This window comes from Callorhinus ursinus, unplaced genomic scaffold, assembly GCF_003265705.2.
Source record: "Callorhinus ursinus isolate GAN/ISIS: 27379988/994484 unplaced genomic scaffold, GSC_fseal_2.0 scaffold50, whole genome shotgun sequence".
Lineage (NCBI taxonomy): Eukaryota > Metazoa > Chordata > Mammalia > Carnivora > Otariidae > Callorhinus > Callorhinus ursinus.
This window is the reverse complement of record NW_027397112.1, coordinates 8,099,654-8,122,315: the sequence shown is the minus strand read 5'-3', so window position 1 is coordinate 8,122,315 and position 22,662 is coordinate 8,099,654.

The following is a 22,662-nucleotide window of genomic DNA, read 5'->3' as shown; positions in this document are numbered from 1 at the left end:
CTTGAGAAATGCCTGGTGAACAAATGGATGCCCTTTGTTGGGCTTCAGTCTCCTATAAAATCACAGAGGTTAGACCATTCCATGCCCTACATTCTGCGTGTTTCCATCTGTCTATTGTTTTATGGCTGTTTACCTGGCTGCCTGCCAGGTGGTCACTTTACTATTGTAGAAAGACTCCAGTGTCCGTGGCATCTCTGTTCCTTACCCCACACAGTTCCTTCTTCTTTCTTCCTGTGGCGTACACACACTCCAGGCACCTGGCTAAGTTTCCTAGAGCAGAGACAATGTCTCTGCTTCTGAGAGCTCTTGTCAGCTTCTGGTTTCTCAGGTTCCCTTGTTTGTCACAGAGGTGCCATAATTTTATTAGTGGTGCCTATGGCCATTTGGGATGGTAGATCTCTATCACTTCCATTAAAAAAAAAAAAAAGCAACCCCCCCCAAAACAATTAAAAGTGTGGGAGAAGTCAAGTAGTTAGCCTGAGGTCACAAAGCAAACCCAGCTCTCTGGTGGAATTAAACTTGCCTTCCTCCCATTTTCTGATCACCCACCCCACCCTAACCCCTACATCCACCTTGTCACCTGTGTCACTCTGAGCAATCATGGTGTGACCCATTTAAGTGATTATTCAGAAGAGCAATTGGTCCTCCCTGACTATAAGTCATCCCCAAATCCTTGTCATCATTGTAATTAGCAAGGCCTCTCTCATGAAGCTATGAAGGTATTTGTCCCAGACTTTCCAAAGTCACCCAGTTTCTGGAGGCTAGGGGGGGCTCATGATGCTATTTCTCTATCTTGACAGAAAATATTGATTAAAACTTATGGCCTTCTAGGTGCTCTCAAAGGCGCTAGAGATGCATCAGTGAATAAAATGCAGGCCCTGCTTGGAGCTTGTAGTCTAGTGCTGGAGACTTTCCTCCTCTTCATGCAAGTCAGGACGGTGATGCCACACACCCAGACCCAGCTCATGCATTGTTCTCACACACTGTGGAGCAGAGCAGAGGAGAAAACCCTCCCCCTTATGCTCCAGCCTTCCCCACCTGCCTACTTGTCTCCGTGGATGCCTCATAGTCATTTCATGTTAAAATTCCTCAAATGCAGCTCTTGGTCCCTGCCACCCCCATCTTAGTCCACGCCCCCCCCCTCCAACCTGCTTGCTTGAGTCAAGAACAATGAGTTATTCTTGATTCCATCCTCTTCTGGCCACATCCAGTCCACGAGCAAGTCCTGGTTCAGACACATCCAAACTCTCCAATGTGTCTGCTTCTTTCCTTCCCCAGAGCCACCAGCAGCACTCACAGGGACTCTGCTTTCATGCTCACTCAGTGCTTCCAGCTTAAATCCATCCTTGCTGACCCCCCATGGGCATGCCAGGCCAGACAGCAACGCTGCCTTTCCCCAGTGGGTTCATGCTCCCACTCTCTAGGACAGTGCTGACTGCTCTCCCTGCCGATGCCCAACACCGCCCTCCCCCTCTTAGCTGCTGGCCTCATCTCTTCCAGCCCAGGGAGACAGAAAGCCCACAATCTTCTCTGCAACAGTCTACCTGTGGTACCTTCACCCATACTCTCTGTTTCCTGTCCTCGGTCCTCTTGAAGGCCGACCTCGCTGGCTTCCTAGGAGTTTGCTGCTCTAGTCACCCCCCCACCTTTTCTCCGGCATAATCAGGTTCTTCCCTTCTACTAGATCATTCCCGCCAACACACAAACATGCCCTAGCAGCTCTCTTCTGAAAACTCCCTTCTTTCTGGCCCAAGACTCCCTCATGCGGTCCCATGCTCCGCCATCCTTTCCGGCACCACTTCTCCAAAAATTCTCCTCCTCTTGTATCACCCTCTTTAACCTGCTCCTGAGGCTTCTGCCTCCACTGCTCCCCTGAAACACGCTTGTCAAATCCTTGGTATCTGCACTCTGCCAAATCTCAGGTCGCTTTTCTCTCTTCCTTGACCCTGACTCAGTCCTTTCCAAAACGTCTACTGGCTACCTCTCACCTCATCCAAAATTCACTCCCTTAGTCTGGTTTCTCACATCTCCTCCAAGCCAGGCTGCGACGGAGACAGCAATCTTGGCCACCCAGGTCAGGGCACACATTTCTGGTGGTCTGTTTCCTGTCCAGCAGGCAGGACGTCGATCTGTCCTTTGGTGCCGGGAAATGTAAGAATGGGGTGTTGGCCAGGGCAGGCCCTGGGATGTCTGCTCTGACCACCAAACACTGTCCCCACGGGTCTGTTCTCTTCATCTGGCACACGGGCTGGAAATGGAAATTTTAACGCATTGATATGAGGGAGTGTGATAGGATGGCTGGTGTTTCTTTTCTCCACCCCTCTCTATTTCCATTCTGTTGTTCCAGTGGTGTTTGGGCAACAGAGAATAGTTTGATGCCAAAAAAATAAAATCCTGATAAGAAGATCTGGCCCTCATCTGTAAGGATCTGGTCTGTGGATAGAGCGCCAGGGAGGAGGCGCCCATGACGGGCAGCAGTCTCCATGGAGGGGACCCGCTTGCCATAGCATTAAAGGACATGACAGTCTGGGGCCTGGCTGGCATCCCTCAAGGCTCCCACAGAGCTGTTATTATATCTCAGTGACCTTTTCAAGAGCTTGGCTATAGAATTTGTTGTGTATCTGCTGCAATTCTGGTTAGTGTTTATGCGGCTGGAGTGCCCAGGGAACAACTTGAAGCCTCCTTGCCTTTTCTCCCTTTCTAGAGATCTATCAATATCAAATCCCAACTTGTTCAACCTTTTTCATCAATATCTACCTCCTTCTTCTCAAGACCTCTTCCTTTTCTAAAGGTGAAATTGAGCCCTGTCACCCTGGCGACCATTTCCTTTGGCCCCGGTTGTAAATCAGAGTGGTCTAGGTCCCGCTGGTGCTGCCGCGTATCCCCTCTGTGATACTGACCATTACAGTGATTCAAGCCATTACTGGCATCTCCGCCCCTGGATGGTGAGCTCCAGGAGATCAGGGATCAGATCTTGTCTCTCTCCTTCTGCAGGACCAGGCCATCATAAGAAGGGCCCTCTCTGGGACTATTAGGCCAGGGGAAACGTCCATCAGCTCCCCTCACCTTGGCTCTTACAGATACGTGATCCTCCTGCTAGAGCTTGGAAGGGTCCTGCCTGCCTCCAGCCTTGTCGACCAGAAGGACAGACAGGCAAAGTTCCTGCAGTAGAGATATTTTTAGGCTAGAGGCTGCTGGGACGAGCCTGAGTTTTCATTCTCACTCCACGGTGGTGGGACAGACATCAGTTCTTTCTAGGCCTCAGAAGCTTCACCCTGACAAGTCCCATCGAGGGAACAAAGCAGCCCTGTGAGAGAAAAGAGGTGCAAACTCTGAATGCATAGGATGGAGTCGCCAAGGCCTGGGAAAAAGGACACAAATTCTTCCTCTGTATGATGGGAAGAGAGTAGTGACACCAATGACTTTGTATCCAACATCCACCAAACCTAATAAAAACCAGAGTAGCACTGTTTGAGAGAGTGAACTCTCTCCCCCTGAAGGATTTTATTTCCTAAATCACATGGAATAGGTAGAAATTCCTGTTTCCCTGGCCAAGTCAGGGGAAAAAAAAGAGGGAGGGGCGTGCTACATTTTGGTTCCCCTTAAGGACTCTTCCCCCCCAGAATATCTAATATTAAATATCAAATATTAAGAAACATATTTATAATTACTCATCTAGTAAAAGCTGAAGGCATCTTATATTTACTAAGTGCCTATTGTATTTTTTTCTTGCCTCTCTTAATGGAGATGTAATTGACATATAACATTATATTATTTTCAGGTGTACAACATACTGATGCGATTTCAGTGTCTATTGCAAAATGATCACCACAGTAAGACTGATGAACATCCAACACCACACATAGTTACAGAAAGGGTTTTTTCTTGTGATGGGAACTTTTAAGATCTACTCTCTAGGCAACTTTCAAATATGCAATACAGGATTATTAACTATAGTCACCATGGCGTACATTATATCCCCAGGACTTACTTAATTTTTAGTTTTAAAATTTTTAGGACTTATTTGTTTTGTAAGTGGAAGTTTATATCTTCTGACCTCCTTTACCCATTTCACCCACCTCCTAACCCCTGCCTCTAGCAACCACCAATCTGTTCTCTGCATCTATGAGTTCTGTTGGTTTTGTTTTTTTAGATTCCACCGATAAGGACTCTTGAAGACTGAAAAAATAAGACCTAGAGAGGGGTGTTCGCAGTCTTTCCTAACCTCCTCTTCTGGGTCTACCGCCTGGGGACCAGCTGCACTGAGCAAGTGCTGGGTGATGGGCCCGCACTGGCAGAGCTGGCCAGGTGAAACCCACATATCAGGATATGTGGGTAAGAATGCGGGTGGGTGGATAGAAGGTGCCAGGCTCCGGGAAGAAGAGCCAGGAGGGAGGAATAGGAGTAAAACCATGGAGGGGTGCAAGCAGAATGACAAAGGGTATAACTAACTCTTTCACTGTGATGCTGGGACCTCTCCCAGGGAGTCTCCAAATGCTCAATGCTTACCCTCTTCCAGAACACACAAAACATTTTGCTTTTTAAATTTAAAATGATAGGTGAGGTTGCCCCCAAGGCAGGGGACGCTGGACAGTTCCAGAAACTTAAAGCCTGCCCCAAGCTAGGATTAGGAGGTAGGTGCACAATATTGTCATAGAGCATTGATTATAATTCAGAAGGGGTCGTTTAGAAGAATGAGGACCAGATCTCAAAGACCCTTTCCGGCTCTATGATCCTATTAAAAATAAAGAAAAGTTTTAGCAAAAGTGATTGATATGTTTTGGTTTTAGGGACACCTTAACTCTTGTTTGATGGGGAGAGAGAGAGAGAGATGAGCAAACTATTCTGGAAAGCTACACTATTTTCCCTGTCTTTCTCACTGAATTAGGCAGAATAGGAATTATGGGTCTGGCTTCTCTGATAGATTGTAAGATTTTTTTTATGGTTATATTTTAAATCTTTTATCATAGAAATTTTCAAACATAAACAAAAGTGGAAAGAATAGCATATTTGACACCTGTGTACCCATAATGGAGTTTTATCAATGATCAACGCATGCTTAATTTTTTGCTTTTATTAATCCCCTACTCCTCCCTCAACTGGATTATTTTTTACTAAATTCTAGATATTATTTCACTTGTAAATACTTCACTATGCATCTCTAGGAAAGACTTTTTATTATTATTTTTTAAAGATTAACTTATTTAAGTAATCTCTACACCCAACCTGGGGCTGGAATTCATGACACAGAGATCCAGAGTCACCTGCTCCACTGACTGAGCCAGCCAGGTGCCCCTAGAAAAGGCTCTTTGAACCACAATACCATTAACACACCTAGAAAAGTGAACAATAATTCTTTAATACCATAAAATATTCAGCCAGAGATTGTTTTCCTGAAAATTTTCTCATATTTGGTGCTGTATCTTTATCAAGAGCCTTACAAATGTTTAGATGTGAGAAGTTTACTTCCAGCAATATTTCCTGAATCCAGAAAATGCTTTATGCATAAAGATGTTTTCTGAAGCTTTATCTAAAATAATGAAATTTGGCAATAAATGAAATGGACACACTAGGTGAATCATTAAGTAAAACCCAATGAAATAGCACCATGATTAGAGAAAGGCAATTAAGCATCTTTCTACTCGCAGATAAAATATGGGTAATAAGTGTCCACCTAAGTGGGTAGACACTGTTGAGAAGATTCTGTAAAAATGCGCATAAAACATTCAGCTAATGTTTGCCTGGTTCCAAGTGAACCCTTAATATATGGTCGCTGTTTAATGTGCAGCAATAAATGTGTTTATGAAGAACTTGTAGTAACAGAAAAATATATCAAGTTTAAAAATGATTAAGCAATTACATTATCAGATAGTCACAACCATATAAAAAAAAAAGTCCGAGTTAATATATTAAAATAACGATTTATCATTGACTGGGGGTCCCCCTCACCAATTGGAAAGTGCAGAGCAGGGGAAAAAAATGTAAGATTTAACCAGTTAAGAAGCTGAGCAATCGCGAGTGTTTCTTTTTGAAGACCTCAATGCCTAACCGCCCCCAGCTATCGTCCGCCAAGCCCGTTAGCGCCACCTTGTGATCAAACTCAGCGACTACTTAGACAAAAATCGATGTGGAATTAAGGGGACAATGGTATATACAGCTCCATACGCAGCATAAAAGTCACGCTGAATTTTCTGCCATGGGACTTCTTCTTTTAAGATTATTTATTTATTTATTTATTATTTATTTATTTATTTATTTATTTATTTATTTGACAGAGAGAGGGAACATAAGCAGGGAGAGTGGGAGAGGGAGAAGCAGGCTTCCTGCCAAGCAGGGAGACCCATGCAGGGCTCGATCCCAGGACCCTGAGACCATGACCTGAGCCGAAGGCAGATGCTTAACAACTGAGCCACCCAGGTACCCCCTGCCATGGGACTTCTAATTCAAGGTCCATTTCAGTCTGTGGGCATGGGGGGAATCCTGGGGACCTCATGTAATTGTCCTCAGGTGAGAAACAAGGCTCATGTCATTCCATATGACATCCTGCATAAATCTAACTCACCTGTCCCATGGCTATTCTGTGTTCGGTCGGAACCTTTCTGGAAACTTGTGTTCACCATGTGTGTCCAACTTACAGAATAGCCCAACTGTCCTAGGGTTTACCGCCAGTGCAGAGAAAACCCAGCTGACACCTACCCACCAGAAAATCACCTGAGCTTCCCAGGAAGAACTTGTACCTTGGTCACTATAGCTGGCCCACACCAGATCCTTCCCGGGTCACCCCTGTTCTGTAAGGAGCTAAACCAGCTGCCAAGCCTCCTCTCCTGTGAAGTGGAGGGAGTAGACCTGAGTTTCCCTGAGGTTCCCGCCTGGATCAGCTGCATTCGAGTCATTTGGGGAACTTTGACATAATGAGTTTTGTTGCTTTTGCCCAGAAATTCTGATGCAGGCAGTCTGCGGGGGGGCGGGGGGGCAGTGGCTGGGAATCTGTAATTCACAAAACCTCAGCAGGTTTGGGGATCTGGGAGTCTCCAGATGATGTCCCTTCTGGAATTGCCAGTCTCTCTCTTCTTCCTGCAGAGTCTGGAAAACTTCCTCCAGGGTACGGTGTTGTTTCAAACACATCCAAAAGTAACACAGACATCATTGCGGTTAAAAACAGGGCTCTGGAGGCGGATAGATTTCCTCCTGGATCTGTCCCTTAACCTTGCTAACCCTAAGTTTCATCTGTGAAATGAAGATAATAATGTTATACCTACCTCACAGGGCCATCATGCGGTGAAGATTAAATTATTTATTATAATCATTTAATTATACTTATATTTAAATTTAATTATAATTCTTTTATGTCTGCAAAGCCCGGAGCCCTTAAAATACATAAGAGCTATTATTAGCAGTGATTATTTTAAGTGTTATCACCATTGCTATTATATACAGATGGGTATCTTGAGATAATGCTTTCAAAAAGATACAACCCTGAAATCTTGAAAAAGAACCTAGGAGGTGTAGTTAGAATACAGGGTTCAAACCACCCCCCAGAGTGGATCCAGGTGGAACACCCAGCACAAGGGTAAGCTCCACCATCTACAGAGGTGATGCTCTCTGGGGAAGGACGAGTAGTGGGAGCCTGAGGCATTTGGGGACCAGGCAAGACCAATTGTCGAGACAGGGGCTGTGTCTCTAGGTCCTAAGGCTAGTGCATGATGATATGGATCAGGGTTTCCTGAAGTGGGCATCCCTGCAGGCACCCAAGATGTTTCTGGTGGTCCAAGGACCACTTGGTCATTAGGACCATGGACCACACCACTGTTCTGACCCTGTCCACCATGGGTCAGCAGACACCGGCGCTCAGTGCTCTGGCTGTTCCGTGTCTTGGTTGAAATCAATTAACTGCAAATGAATGCACTGGACTATATGTCATCCTGCAAGGGTGGGAACTTTTTGTCTCTCATCCCCATGTGCCTGGCCCCAAGAAGAGTGCCTAGCAAACAAAATGTGCTAATACATAATATGTTGAATGAATGAGTGAAGAGAAGTGGCTTCCTGGATTGCTTATCCAGCTTTCGAGGGCTTGATGAGTGAGCCTGATGAAGTAAGCTGATAGAGAAGTTTTGGCGAAGGGAAGGCTTGAGCTGGAGCACTGCCTGGAAAGACGCTCTATTGATGAGTAAGGAGGACCCCTCCCAGTCCTGCACCTGACGCCTGGGCTTCACAGCGCTGTGCTGGGGGCAGTCAGAGCTGGTCAGTGGGGCCCTCCAGCCCTGCTGGCTGAGTTTAAGTGCCCCTCTGGCGCATCCAGGAGGACTCACATCCAGGGCTGTCAGTGGACTCAAGGCCAGCAGTCTGAATGAGGTTCCATCACAGAAAGAAGCGACATCTCCGAAGACATGGGTGAGTGGCTGCTGGGAAGTGGGATATGACTCTCTCAAAAGGTGGCCCCCAGCCCACATCAGGAGCACATAGCTGTTCTCAAAAGGCAGGGCTCAGAACAAAGACTGCCACTATTTCTCTTCTCCTTGTGTGACGACCAACACAACAATTTGAAGAGTCACCCAGGGGTGCCACAGCAGCCCACTGGAGATCTGGGGAAGCGAGAGTGCCATCCTGGGCCATTATAGAGTCAGGATCTGCCACTGTCCTCGCGTCCCAGCATGTCTAAGGAAGGAAGGTCTCCTGTCTTGAAGGAAGAAGCATGAGGCAGTAGAAAGAGCACTGTCCTGAGAGTCCAGGCGGGGCCCATCCCCATCGAGAGCACAAGGTGAGCCATGATGGAGCAGCTGATCAATGGATGGACCTCTCCCCTGGCTGAAGGAAGGTTTCAAGTTCTTCCCACCCTGAGGGGACATCATGAAGTCTGGGGGCCACTGCAAGAACCAGTAGGATCCTTCTTCACAGCCCCAGGCTCTGGGCACATCAGACTCCTCCTGCAAATTTTCTGGGGACCTGCTTCTGTGCACAGAGCCCCCTCAGCCTCCCTTCATGTTGGAGGTTAAAGGGGACCCCCTCCTGAATTGGATCCTCTTTCAAACAAAGCAACCATAAATAATCTTTTTTAAATAATTGGAGAAATTTGAATATAAACTGGATATTAAAGGAATATTATGACTTATGCTCGGTGGTGATAAGAGTATTGTATATAGGAGAGTATCCTCATTAAAAAATATTGTACTGAGGTATTTAGGGGTGAACTGCCACAGTGTCTGAAATTTACCTAAAAAATTGTCCAGAAAAGAATCTGGCAAGACGTTAACAGTCCTTAAACCCAGGTAATGAGCATGTAAGGCTTTCTGTAGGTTTAGAAATTTGTAGAGTGGGGTGCCTGGGTGGCTCAGTCGTTAAGCGTCTGCCTTCGGCTCAGGTCACGATGCAAGGGTCCTGGGATCAAGCCCCACATCGGGCTCCCTGCTCCGCGGGAAGCCTGCTTCTCCCTCTCCCACTCCCCCTGCTTGTGTTCCTTCTCTCGCTGTGTCTCTCTCTGTCAAATAAATAAAATCTTTAAAAAAAAAAAAAAAGAAATTTGTAGAGTATAATATGGGAAGAACAGAAGTCACCCCCTCTGAGATATCTTCCCTGATTTCCCAGAACTGGATTGAGCACCCCTCTCATGGGCTACTATTGTTTCAGGACAGGAGCTATTCTGAAGTCAAGCACCTGCTTCTCCCTCTAGGTGAAGACCCTTGAGCATCCTGGAGTCCAGCAGAGAGTAGAAGCTAATAAGGGGAAGAGAGGGAAGGCAGGAGGCTATAGCCCCAGCACCCAGCTCAGTGCCTGGCAAAAAGCAAAGTCTTCAACTCTTGTTTACTAGGCTGAATTTGCTAAGAAGCAGCCTGTTCTCCTAACTTCTTTCTCCTCGAAGTCTCCTTCAGTGCAGCAGTCAGAACACAGGCTGGCTTTTGTGGTCACCTTCACGGACTTTGTCTCAAGCACATCCTCAACGGAAGTGCTGATGGAAATTGACATTAAGTATTTATGCCTACCATCCCAAAACTCATGCATGGATGTGCCTGACGGCATTATTCATAAGAGCCCCCAAATGTCCATCAACTGATGAATGGACAAACAAAATGTGCTACATCAATACAATGATGTCTTATTTGGTAGTAAAAAGGAATGAAGTACTGACTTGGTGATCCTTAAAAACACGACGCTAAGTGAAAGAAGCTAGTCACAAAGGACCACATACTGTCTGATACCATTTATATGAAATACACAGAGGGCGCCTGGGTGGCTCAGTTGGTTAAGCAACTGCCTTCGGCTCAGGTCATGATCCTGGAGTCCCAGGATCGAGTCCCACATCGGGCTCCCTGCTCAGCGGGGAGTCTGCTTCTCCCTCTGGCCCTCTTCCCTCTCGTGCTCTCTCTCTCTCATTCTCTCTCTCTCAAATAAGTAAATAAAATCTTTAAAAAAAATAAAAATAAAAAATAAAAAAAACAAATATGAAATACACAGAAAAGGCAAATCCACAGAGATAGAAAGTAGACTGGTAGTTTCCTAGGGCCAGGGGAGTTAAGGGGAAATAGGAGTGACTATCGGGGGGGTGGGGTTTCTTTTGGGGGTGACAAAAATGTCCTAAGATTGATGGTAGCGATGGTGGCGCAATTCTGTGAATATACTAAAAGTCACCGAATTGTACACTTTAGAGGGATGAGTTTTATAGCATGTGAATTATATCTCAATCAAGCTGTTATTAAATATATATGCATAAATATTTATGGCCATCACCCAGTCTGTACCCCCTGGGCGGTGGATGTGGTGCTGGCTATCTCCCCAGTTTAAAACAGAATAATAAAAGATGAACTTGGCAGGGAAGGGGGGTGGTTTAGTATGTAACAGGGCCCATAAATAAGACCTTGGCTTTTAGCTGTCAGATGCCAGGTGATGATTAGGCCTGTTATCTGTGACCCCACAAGGGGCAAGTTTTGATCTCGATCTATTTACTAAAGAGCAAGTGTGATGTTGCGGAGATAGGAGGGAAGAAAACTCCTTCCATGATGCTAGAAAGATCTAATTAAAAACATAAATTATACTTTGTAGGCTTTGGAGGCATTCGTCATGCTGCTTTCCACAGGCATGCACAGATAAAGCGGTTTGAAGAATTCTATTAATTATCTTGGGAAAGAAAAGGAGGGGCCATGTCTGGAGCTGTGGGCACTGTGACTGAACAGAGGAGAGAAGGAGAGAGGGCAGAGCTGCAGTTGAGTACAGCTCAGGGACTGGGAGATCGGGAGGGGGTCTCACAGACTGGTGGTCCACACCAGAACATGTTTTGTGGGCTCACACAGCATTAGAGATTTTCTTAATCAGTTGCCATGAGAATGTAAGCTCTGGGAGGGCAGAGATTTTTGTGTGTTTTGTTCATTGATGCGTCCAGATGGCTGGTGCTCAGTAATTTTCTGTGCATGCAATGAATAAATGAATATTTTAAAATTAGGAGATTTGGCTTCCGTGTCTGACCAAGACAGAGTACCAGGGACCAGTCTGAAACAACTTAAAAACTGGACAAAATATATGTGACAATGGTTGTCAAAACATTGGACATTGGGCAGCAGAGGACAGTGACCCTTGAGAGATGGGACACAGATGAAGTGAGCCCTGCAATTGCCCCAACTAACTGCCTGGAGGGTTTGCAGGTCATGGTGTGGGCAGCGGGAATCAGATGGAATTTGGCAGTCTCCCTGAATTGAGGAGGGGGAGCTGGGTGGCCAGGGCAGCTATTTTACAAGGTAGAGACCTGGAGGAGAAAGTTTCACAAAGAGAAAATTCCAGAAATCTGCACAGGGTCCTACTCAAATCATCAGCTAAGTGCTGATCAGCACAAACATGTGAAGAAACTACTAGAAGCCAGAGAAAGGACCACCTGAGTGGAACAGAGAGAACAAACTTTGGAGCTCATATGGGACCAGGAATAGTCCATGTTGCTACCAGCCAGAGTAGAAAACCTTGTAATTCCTGAGGCTGCCAAAATTTGATGGGGGTGGGCTCCCCAATGTCCCCCATACTCTACTGGCAGCCCTATGCAACAGGAACAAGAAGCCAACAGATGTACCTTAGAGTAAGGAAGAGAAGCCCCTTTGCCTACAGTGTCCCTCTAGCGCCCCCTACTGACAAAGCTTAATATGGTGCTCGCTGTAAAGAAGAAATGCTTAGAGTCCAGGTTGGATGATGAAGAATACATTTGTAGCTGCGAGGGAATACATTGGTAACTGGTACAGCCACAGTCTGATATCCATTGCAAAATTATCGGGTATTCAAAAAAGAAGAAAAATATGACCCACAATGAGAAAAAAAGGCAAACAGTAGAAATAGATGTAAAAATTGCAGATAGTACAATGGGTAGACAGGACACAGAAACAGCTACAATACACCGTATGTTCAAGAAGGTAGAAGAGAATGAGCGTGTTTAGTAAAGATATAGAAAATAGGAAAAAAGATCCAGACTAAATTCCTAGAGATAAGCAATACAATGTCTGAGGGGGAAAAAAATACACTGGATGGTATTAATTTCAGATTAGGCACTGAGGGAGAAAAGATGAGTAAACTGGAAGACATAGCATTGGCAACTACCCAAAATGAAACACAAAGTGAAAAAAGACAGGGGGGGAAAAAGGAACAGAGAGTCATTTCCCTGCTTCTCTCACCTCCCTGTTCAGGGATTGGGATCGTTTTTCTTAAAGGGCAGATAGTGTTAGGCTTGTGGGCCATATGGTTTCTATTGCAACTGCTCAATTTTGCCTATTCAACTGTGTTCGAAAGCAATGGCAGACAATATGGAACAAATGGGCATGTCTGTATTCCAATAAAACATTTTTTTTTTTTTTTAAACAGGCAGCCAGCGGTGGCCTATAGTTTGCTGACCCTGGCCAGAGAGCATCGGGTCAGCACCCGGACTGCTTATTCAGCACCCCTGAAACTCAGAGGGGCTGTGTGGCCAACTAGATATGAGCCCAGCCCAGGCTTCTGCCCTGTCTTTCTCTTCCTTCCTTTCTTTCCCTGTCTGACCTTCTCCTTCCAGCTCCCATTCCCCAGGGCCTTCAAGGCTAGCTATCAGATAAGGTGAATTTATCTAGCTATTCTGGTTTGTTGAAAAATGGCCCTCCAGGGCACCTGGGTGGCTTAGTCGTTAAGCGTCTGCCTTCGGCTCAGGTCATGATCCCAGGGTCCTAGGATCGAGCCCTGCATCGGGCTCCCTGCTCCGCGGGAAGCATGCTTTTCCCTCTCCCACTCCCCCTGCTTGTGTTCCTGCTCTCGCTGTCTCTGTCAAATAAATAAATAAAATCTTTAAAAAAAAAAAAAGAAAAATGGCCCTCCAAAAGATAGCTACATTCTAATCCCTGGAACCTGTGGATGTTACCTTATATGGGAAAAGGATCTTCCCAGATGTGATTAAGGAACTTGAGGTGGGAAAGTTCTGCTTTATCCCTGTGGGCCCTCTATGCCGTCACAGGCATCCTTATGAGATAGAAGCAGAGGGAGATTTGACACACAGTGGGGAAGGCAATGTGAAGATAGAACAGAGGGAGACGTGAATGTGAAGATGCTGGTCCTGGAGTGACGTGGCCACAGTGAAGGAACCAGCAGCCCCTGGAAGCTTTGAGAGGCAAGGAACAGATTCTTCTCTAGAGTCTCCAGAGGGACTGCAGCCCATGCCTTGACTTCTGCTTGGTGATACTGATTTTGGGCTTCTGGGCTTCAGAATCGTGAGAGAGAAAAAAAAAAACGAGTGTTGCTTTAAGCCACAGTTTGTGCCCATTTGTTACAGTAGCTAGGTAACAGCCATCTCTAATTATCTGCAATAATTATCTGTGATCCAGGGTGCCTGGGTGGCTCAGGCTGTTGAGAATCCGACTCTTGATTGCAGCTCAGGTCATGATCTCAGGGTCATGAGATCGAGCCCTGAGTTGGGCTCCGTGCTCAATGTGGAATCTGCTTGAGATTTTCTCTCTCCTTCTCCCTCCCTTTCTGCCCCTCCCCCTCTAAATAATAATAATGATAATAATCTGTGATCATCAGTACAATTAAATAGCCTCCCACATCCTGATTAGTAGGTTTAGAGCCAAGTTAAAGGAGGCTTTCTGGAGCCTTTGCCTTAGTCCACAGCAGGCCTCCTGGGAACGGGGAAGCTGCCCAGTCAGGGAAGTGGATGGTGTCCCAGCCAGGGAGTCAAGAGATCTGAGCTCAGGTCCCCCTCTGTCTTCCTCACTGGCCAAGTCCCAGCTTTTGGTTTCCTTGCCTGTAAAACTCCCACACTGGGTAGAGGAAGAGGTTTTCCTCCGGCTCCAAGTGCTTAATGGCAACACAGCTTAAAGGAAACACTGATGAGAACACTCAACACAAACATGGGGCTAGGGGGTGGGGGGGACGCAGTAGTTCTCAGATTCTACGCCTGGCAGCCACCCTGCTCTGAGTTTTAGGAATAACAATATTGATAATAGGATTAGCTCACCTTTACCACGTGTCTACTATGTGCCAGGCACTGTGCCAAGCATTTTATGTGTGCCCTTCTCCAAAGACATGAGGACACGGAACAGCAGAGTTTGCACTTTTGGAACCAGAAAGACCTGAGCTGGAATCTCAGATCTGCCACAATTAGCTGTATGACCTCGAGCAAGTGGCTTAGCCTCGGGAAGCGTCATTATCCTCACCTGCAAAATGGGGCTGCCTTGAGCTATCTTCCTGGGAGGTCTCGAGGATCAGATTTGCCTTCTGCAACACGTCTGGCAGAGCCCTCTTATTACCATTTGTCTTTTATAGTGAGCAGTGGATTCCTGGTGAACACACAGGTTCATCAGGGGGTTGCTGATGTCTCTCGGGGTGGGAACATCTAAGTGCCACTGGCATCCAAAGGGCAGTGCTTCCCCTCCCCCCCACCCCCCATGGCTGCAGTACTACAGAACCCTTCTTCAGGGACAGCCCCCGGACACCCACATTTGTGGCAATCTCCAGGCAAGAGCTGAGCAACTTATTTCCCCACCTGAAATGTATTCTCCTTTCTTTTGTTATTATAGGCTGGGGAAAAGACATGATAAAAACCCTCTAAGTCTGGCAAAGAGAAGCAACACGAAATGCAATTTGAAACTGGGAGTAATCATTGTGTCTACAATTCTAAAAAATTAATAAATCAAAGAGAAGCTTTTAGCACCAGGCTTAAGTCATACAGAAGCGCCTGAGTGCAACAGAGGGGTCTTCACACACCCAACAATTCATTTTTTTTTCTCCCTAAAGTGCTGCTCTCCTGGTTACAGTTCCCACCAACCCCTAGACCCACTGGAACCAGACTCAGGGGTGCCCTCCATAGTTCCTTCTGGCTCCATCAGGCCACCCAGTCCTGTGATTTCCTGCCTCTCACAGTGGCGGGATATTCCCCCTGGCCTCACTGCCCCGCCCTGGCAGCAGCAAGGCCAGTTCCTTTGTCTGCAGACCTAAACTTGGCGGAGCACCTGAGGGATCTTTCTGAAACACAGATGGAAAGATCCTAAGGGTGATCGTCAACTACTTAGACCCTATCGAGTGTCTGCCATCTTGCTTGTACTTTCATTTCCTCTCCAAAAGGCCACCAGGTAGTTTTTATTGCTCCTACTTTACTGATGAGGCACCTTGCTTTGATGACTTGGCAAGGTTGCTGAGCTGGTAAACAGGGGAACAAGGATTTGAACCCCGGTCTGTGGGACTCCTAAGTTTGTGCTGCTCTCATTTTACTGATTTTCCTCATGGGCATCCTACTGATCACAGCTGAATTTCCTAAACTCTGCCCCTGGGGACACCACTGTGTAAGATGTTAATTATGAGCTTTCTTTAAAAAACAATATCAACAGCAACGAAGTGTGTATATGTGGGGTGGTGGTGGTGGTGGGTCTATAGTTAAGTAAATCGGAGGCATATTCCCTATGCTGCCTTGTCTTGGAGAATCCCTGACATATTAGTCTATTAAAGGCTTTGATGCGTCCTGCAATTGAAGTCAAAGAACACATTAACCTAGAGTTTTCCAAAGGCATTTTGCCACGGGACCCCTTCACACTGAGCATCTATCCATCAATCTGAAGGAGGACTGGTGTTCCTTGGCACACAGTCTGGGAACCACTGGCCCTCCAGCTCAAATTGCAGGTCCTTAACCTAGTGCACAAGCGCCAGAGCTGGCCCTACTTGCCTCTCCCAAGTTCACCTCCTCCTGTGCCTTGTGCAGACTTCTGCTCCAGCCACACCTCACTGCTCATATTTTCTCACATATGTGAGGGTGTTCATGCCTCTGTGTCTTTGCATGGGCTGTTTCCTCAGTCGAGAAGAATGTTCCCCTTCCTTCTCCCCTCTATGCACCTCAAGGACTGGCTGAAATGTCTCCTGTTCCGGAAGTGGTTTTCCAGGGCTTGTAACCAGATCTAATTACTGCCTTGATTGCAGTGTACCTCACACTTACCTAGTACATCACGTTTCTCCATGTATATTGAAGAATATTTGTTTTCCCATGGCTATCTCCCATGGAAGGCTGCGAACTTCATGAAGGGCCAGACTGTGCTTTCTTTATTTCCGAACCAACGCCTGGATGGGGCCCGGGACACAATTGGTGTTGGCCAGGTGGCCTTCCTATTGTCTTCTGGTCTATTTTCGTAATATATTTTCCTCATTATAAAAGTAATTCAAGCCCACTGTAAGATTAATAATAATAATAAAAACAAACTTAAAGAAAAACCTGCAAGAGGGACCAGGTGACCGATTCTCAAACTGGTGTTAGCATAAGAATGAGCCGCTTGAGCTTGTTAAAAATAGAGATGCCCCACCTGGAGCTAGGCCACCTGACTTCTGCCCCATTGTGCGTGTTCATGTGTGTGCTTGCGTGTGTGCGTGTGTGCGTGTATATATACATGGGTTTAGTAAACTTCCAGTTGATTCTAAAATGCAGCCCTCATTAAAGGTGACTGCTTAGGTGATTTCCAATATTTTTGTACTATAAACAAAGCTATGACGAGTGTCTTCATAGATAAATATTGTCTGTGGGTCTCTTTATTGCCTCAGGATAGATGCCCAGAAATGGACTCACTGAGCCAAAGGGTGGGAAGGTTTTTAAAGCTCTTGGAAGGAGTTACTCTTCAGAAAGACCGTGCTACTCCCCTCTCCCACCAACAGCTTATGAGGGTGGCTGTCTTTATCACGACCCGTGATTATGGCCACTTTGGATGAGAATGGATACAAGAAGAGTTGCTATTAAATGTGAAAGAAAAATTGCCTTGCTGGGTTGATTCCTTAAGAGAGACATTTAGCAAGCTTTTGAGGTGTAATTACTGTTTACTCAGGCCTAGGAACACACGGACCCATTTTCTTCTTGCACATGGTTGGTGATTTTGCCCACGTTGTGAGCGCCCGTCACTTCATCCATTCTCTCAGGGCTCACACTGCTGGTGTGTTTTCCTAGAAGAGCTTCTCTCTCTGTGTGAGGGATGAGTTTCCTTCTCCCTAGAGACTAAGCCAAGGGGCAGGTTCCTTGACCTGAGATGCTCATACCCACCGTACAGGCGAGAAGGGAGCTGCCCACCACCTAAGCTCAAAGCTCAGTGAACTTGGTTGTCCTATTTCACGCTTCTCCCCTTTCTGCCTCCAGAAACCCTGGCGGAGCTTCTCAAAGTCTGGGCCCACCTGCACCAGAAGCCTCTCTGGGCCAACTCATTTCTGCCTTAGGTTGGAACCTGCCTCCCTATGCCCAAGGAGCCGAGGGTCTTCGTGGGCTCCAGTGTGGTAGGGAAGAGACGTTTGCAGAAGGGAACCACCTGTGACTGAGTCCAAAGGAGGACGAGAGCCATTTGAACTCTAAATGTGCTCATCCTCTGACCCGTAGTTCCAGTCCAGAAATTTTATCCCAGGGAATGCTCAAGTACGTGCATAATGATATTTGCAAGAACTGTCCCTGCTGTTTGCAATGGGGGAAAGTGCCCTTTAATGAGCAAACTGGTTAAACAGTGAAGGTCCTTCCTTATTATGGGATACCAGGTGGCTGCACCAGGCAGTTAAAAATAATGAGGCAAAAAAGACAATGAGGCAGAGCTGTGCAGACACACGGAGACATCTACTTTAAATGAAAACAGCAGGCAGAGGAAAAACATGTTCAAAATGATCCCATTTATGTAAAAGAAAATACTTATTTTATTCAACCAACATTTAATGAGAACCTATTCCAGGCCGGGCACCATGGATAAAAAGGCAAGCGACACAAAACCCCTGTCCTCGTGACATGTGCATAGCCAGGGTTTATAAATGAACACAAGATGGGAAGGAGCTGTTCACATTGGTTATTTCTAGGCAGGGAGTACAGGAGCGGGGAAATGGTTTTAATGGGGGTTTTTCTATTTTACTCTCTGTGCTTCTATATTGTTTGAGTTTTTCCACAATAAATGCACATCATATTTGTAATTTATAATAACAAACTATAGAAATGATCCCTGAAGGAAATGAATGAGAGATGCAGAAATGGAGATGCAGGGCTGAAAACACAAGACTGAGCCCGGTGTCTCGCTTCTACTCTTTCCGTGTCCCAGCGAGGTGGGATCCTGATCGCTTCAGCCTTCCGTGGGCTCGCGGGCTTGACCTTCAAGTTGAGCCCAGCTCATAGTACCTGATTCACAGGTCCCTGGTCTCCTTAAGTAGTTTCTTTTTGTTTGTTTGTTTTTTGTGTTTTTTTTTTAGATTTATTTATTTATTTATTTGAGGGGGGAGAGGCAGAGGCAGAGAGAGAGAGAGAGAGAGAATCTTATGCAGATTCCACACTGAGCGCAGAGCCTCACCCAGCGCACGATCCCAGGACCCTGAGATCATGATCTGAACCAAAATCGAGTCCGATGCTTAACCCACTGAGCCACCTAGGTGCCCAAGTAGTTTCTTGCAACTTGAAGTGGGTCTAAAGATACTAGTTTCTCTTTCTTATTCTGAAAGATTTCTAGCCTTCAGAAAAGTGACAAGAAATGGTACAATGAACATGTGTATGTCCTTCACCTAGATTCATACTAGTTGTTAACATTTTGCCCATTTGCTCCCTGTGTGTGTATATATATACATACAAAATTGGAAATTATATACGTATAATTTCCATTTTTGCTAAATCATTTGAAACTTAGGTACAGATATCATGGTTTTATTCCTAATATTTCAGTATGTATCCCCTAAGAGCAGAGATATCCTTCATAACCACAGTATATTATCAAGCTTGGGAAACCTAACATTTAATACCCTAGTACTAATACACATTCCAAATTCATATTTTCCAAATTGGCCCACTAATATCCCTTAATAGCTTTTTTCTTTTCTTTTCTTTATTTCTCTCTCTCTTTACTTCTCTTTCTCCCTTTCTCTTTCTTTTCTTTTCTTTTCTTTCTAGGCCTGGGATCCCATCCAGGATCATGTACGTGTTGCATTCAGTTCCCTGAAACTAAAGAGTTTCCTTTAATCTAGAGCAGTTCTCCACACATTTAGTCTTTTCTGACATGGAGACTTTGAAAATTCCAAGCCAGTTGTTTTAAAACTACAATTTCTTTAAATATGATACAGTATTTGAATCCTAAATGTGATGCTTGTCCTAGAAATGTAAATTTTCCAAGTCCACCACCAGGTGGCGCTCTCAGCAGCCCTTGGACCATACAAGTGGAAAGACAATTTAAGGCAAGCAAACCCACTTTGTCTCAATCAGATAAGGCTCTTATTTGGTAAAACATATGATGTTAAAAATGCCCACATATTTATAAAGATGCTATTCTTTCGAGCATGACTTCTCACATATGATTCATAATCCCCAGGGGATATTGTTCATCAGGGTTCTGATTCAGCAGGACTGTGGTAGGTCCCTAGAGTCTGCCTTTCTAACAAGCCATGGAATGACTATGATGCTGCTGGTCTGCAGAGCACACTTTGAGGAGCAGGGGTTTAGAACAACCATGTGAACAAACATATCTATTTACAATTAGGCAACTTTTACTTTTTACCGTAACCAGCAAGGAAGCTGCTCCCATGTCCTCCTGCCTAGACCCCAGCCCTTTGGCTTTCTTGCTCCAAACAGTAGGGATTTTGCTCTAGCTCTTCTCTCTGCCTGGAATGCTCTTCCCGCAGATGTCCTTCTGCTTGTCTAACTCTCTTGGTTCCCTCCAGCCTTTCCTCAAATCTCACTTCTTAATGAGGCTTGCCCAGACCACCCTGAATATTTACTGAATACCACTGCCTGCCCCCATCCCTGCTTCCATTACCTTTCAGTCTGTTTGGTCCTTTTTCTGGAGCCCTCACCATCTTCTCCCATACCCTATAATCTGCTTATTATGTTTATTGCTTATTTCTGTCTCCCCTTGCTAGAATCTAAGTTCCACAAGGGCAGGAATCATTGTCTATTTTCTTCCCCAATATAGCCCAAACACCTAAAGCAGTGTCTGGCACATAGTAGGTGCCCAAGAAAATGTGCACTCTCATGGAACCTTCAAGATAACAGAGCCCCAGCACCTCATTTTGCTGGTGAAGAAATGAATTGCGGGTCTCTAGGCAAGATAAAGACTTGCCCGTGGTCACACAGACTGGAGGAACATTGTCCCTAGTCTTCTAAGTGAACCTAATTTAAAAACAGGACTTGTTTCTATCAGTTAAATTTGAAGCTACATTTTTAATTTTTATTATTTGTCTTAGGCCTTTTCCAAAAAGGATCTGAAGCGGCAGACAAGATTAAAGGTCATATAAAATGGAACAGTTAGGAATCAAAATGCAAGAGATACCATCTAAAGGAAAAGGGAGTCCACGTAATAGGCACTTGACAGTAGTTAATTACTCTAATGGGGTGCAGGATTTGGCTCTAACTTCTTTGGCAGCTGAGTTAAGCAGGAAGCACGTGGGACTACATAGTGTTCATTGTCTGACCTAAGAAAGCCTGAGCACTCAGCAGGGACTCACTTCCAGGAGGAATTGGTACAGGAGGACTCCGTGTGACATCCACTGGGCTCCAAGCTGGCCTGTGTTTACAAAATACCCAAAGTTACAGTTAAAGAACGCCAGCCCTTCGTCTGCAGAGACTGAGAGTATAGCATTAAATCACATGCTGGCTCTCACGGCTCAAATGAATTCTATTCTGATGCTCTCGCTGAAAATAAAGACAGAAACTGGAGAGTCTAGAAGAATGCAGATCCAAGAACATGTTTTACAAACATCTGATGTCTTAAATCTTTTTTTTTTTTTTTTTGACAGAGAGAGACACAGCAGAAGAGGGAACACAAGCAGGGGGAGTGGGAGAGGGAGAAGCAGGCTCCCCACGGAGCAGGGAGCCCGACGCGGGGCTCGATCCCAGGACCCCGGGATCATGACCTGAGCCGAAGGCAGCCGCTTAACGACTGAGCCACCCAGGCGCCCCTGATGTCTTAAATCTTTGATCAACATTGAACCCCGGGCAATTCATGGATTGGATTTTCTCATGTTCAACATATATTTATTGAGTTTCTGCCTACAAACCATCTCTTTCCTTTTCTCACTTCCCCGCAGGGAACTCCCCAGGCCCAGTATCTCTACGGCAGAGAGGAACAGGAGAGGAAACAACATCTGTTTCTCCAAGTTGCATAACATATTTGCTAGGGTTTGTTATGTGTCCAAAAGAGAGAGACCGCACGTACAGCAAATTCACCTCTTCTGGGGGCTGGGAAGTTGTGCCCCATCACCAAGCAAGGACAATTGCTCTGTTTTCTGCTGATGCGCTTTCAAAACCCGGTTCTTTTACAAAGCCTCTGACTACCCCAGGAATGAAATCTAGCCAAAATATTTGAACAAATGAACAAACAATACATGTTTTCTTATAGACCTTTGGTCTTTTTTTTTTTTTTTAATTTAAAGATTTCCCGGGGTGCGCCTGGGTGGCTCAATCGGTTAAGTGTCATGGTCCCAGGGTCCTGGGATCCAGCCCCGCATCAGTCTCCCTGCTCATCGGGGAGTCTGCTTCTCCTTCTGCCCCTCCTCCCCGCTCATGCTCTCTCTCTCAAATAAATACGTAAAATTAAAAATTTTCCCAAGGCATTTCTTTCTGCCTGGTGCACCCCAAAATTTGTGTGTATGTGTGTGTGCACCATGTGTGATAAAATACACATAACATAAAGTTTCCACTTTCACCATTTTTTAAATGTACAGTTCAGTGACATTAAGCCCATTCATAATGTTGTACAGCCATCACCACCATCCATCCCCATAACACTTTTCATCTTGTATAACTGAAACTCTCTATCCATCAATAATCCCCTCCATTCTCCCCCAAGCCCTTGGCAACCACCCTTCTACTTTCTGTCTCTACGATTGTGACTATTCTAAGTACCTCCTATTGGTGGAATCCTAAAGTATTTGTCTTCTTGTGACTAGTTTATTTCACATACTGTCCTCAAGTTTCATCCATGTTGTCACATATTGCAGAATTTCTCTCCTTTTAAAGGCTGGATAATATTGCTCTGTGTGTATATACCATGTTTTTTTCTTTTTAATTCATTCATCCATCAGTGGACACTTGGGTTGCTTCTATATTTTAGTTATTGAATATGCTGCTATGAATATAGGTGTACAGATAATCTCTTTGAACCCTGCTTTCAATTCTTTTGGGTAAATATCCAGATGTGGAATTACTAGACTACGTGGTAATTCTATTTTTAATTTTATTTTTTTAGGAATTACCACATTGTT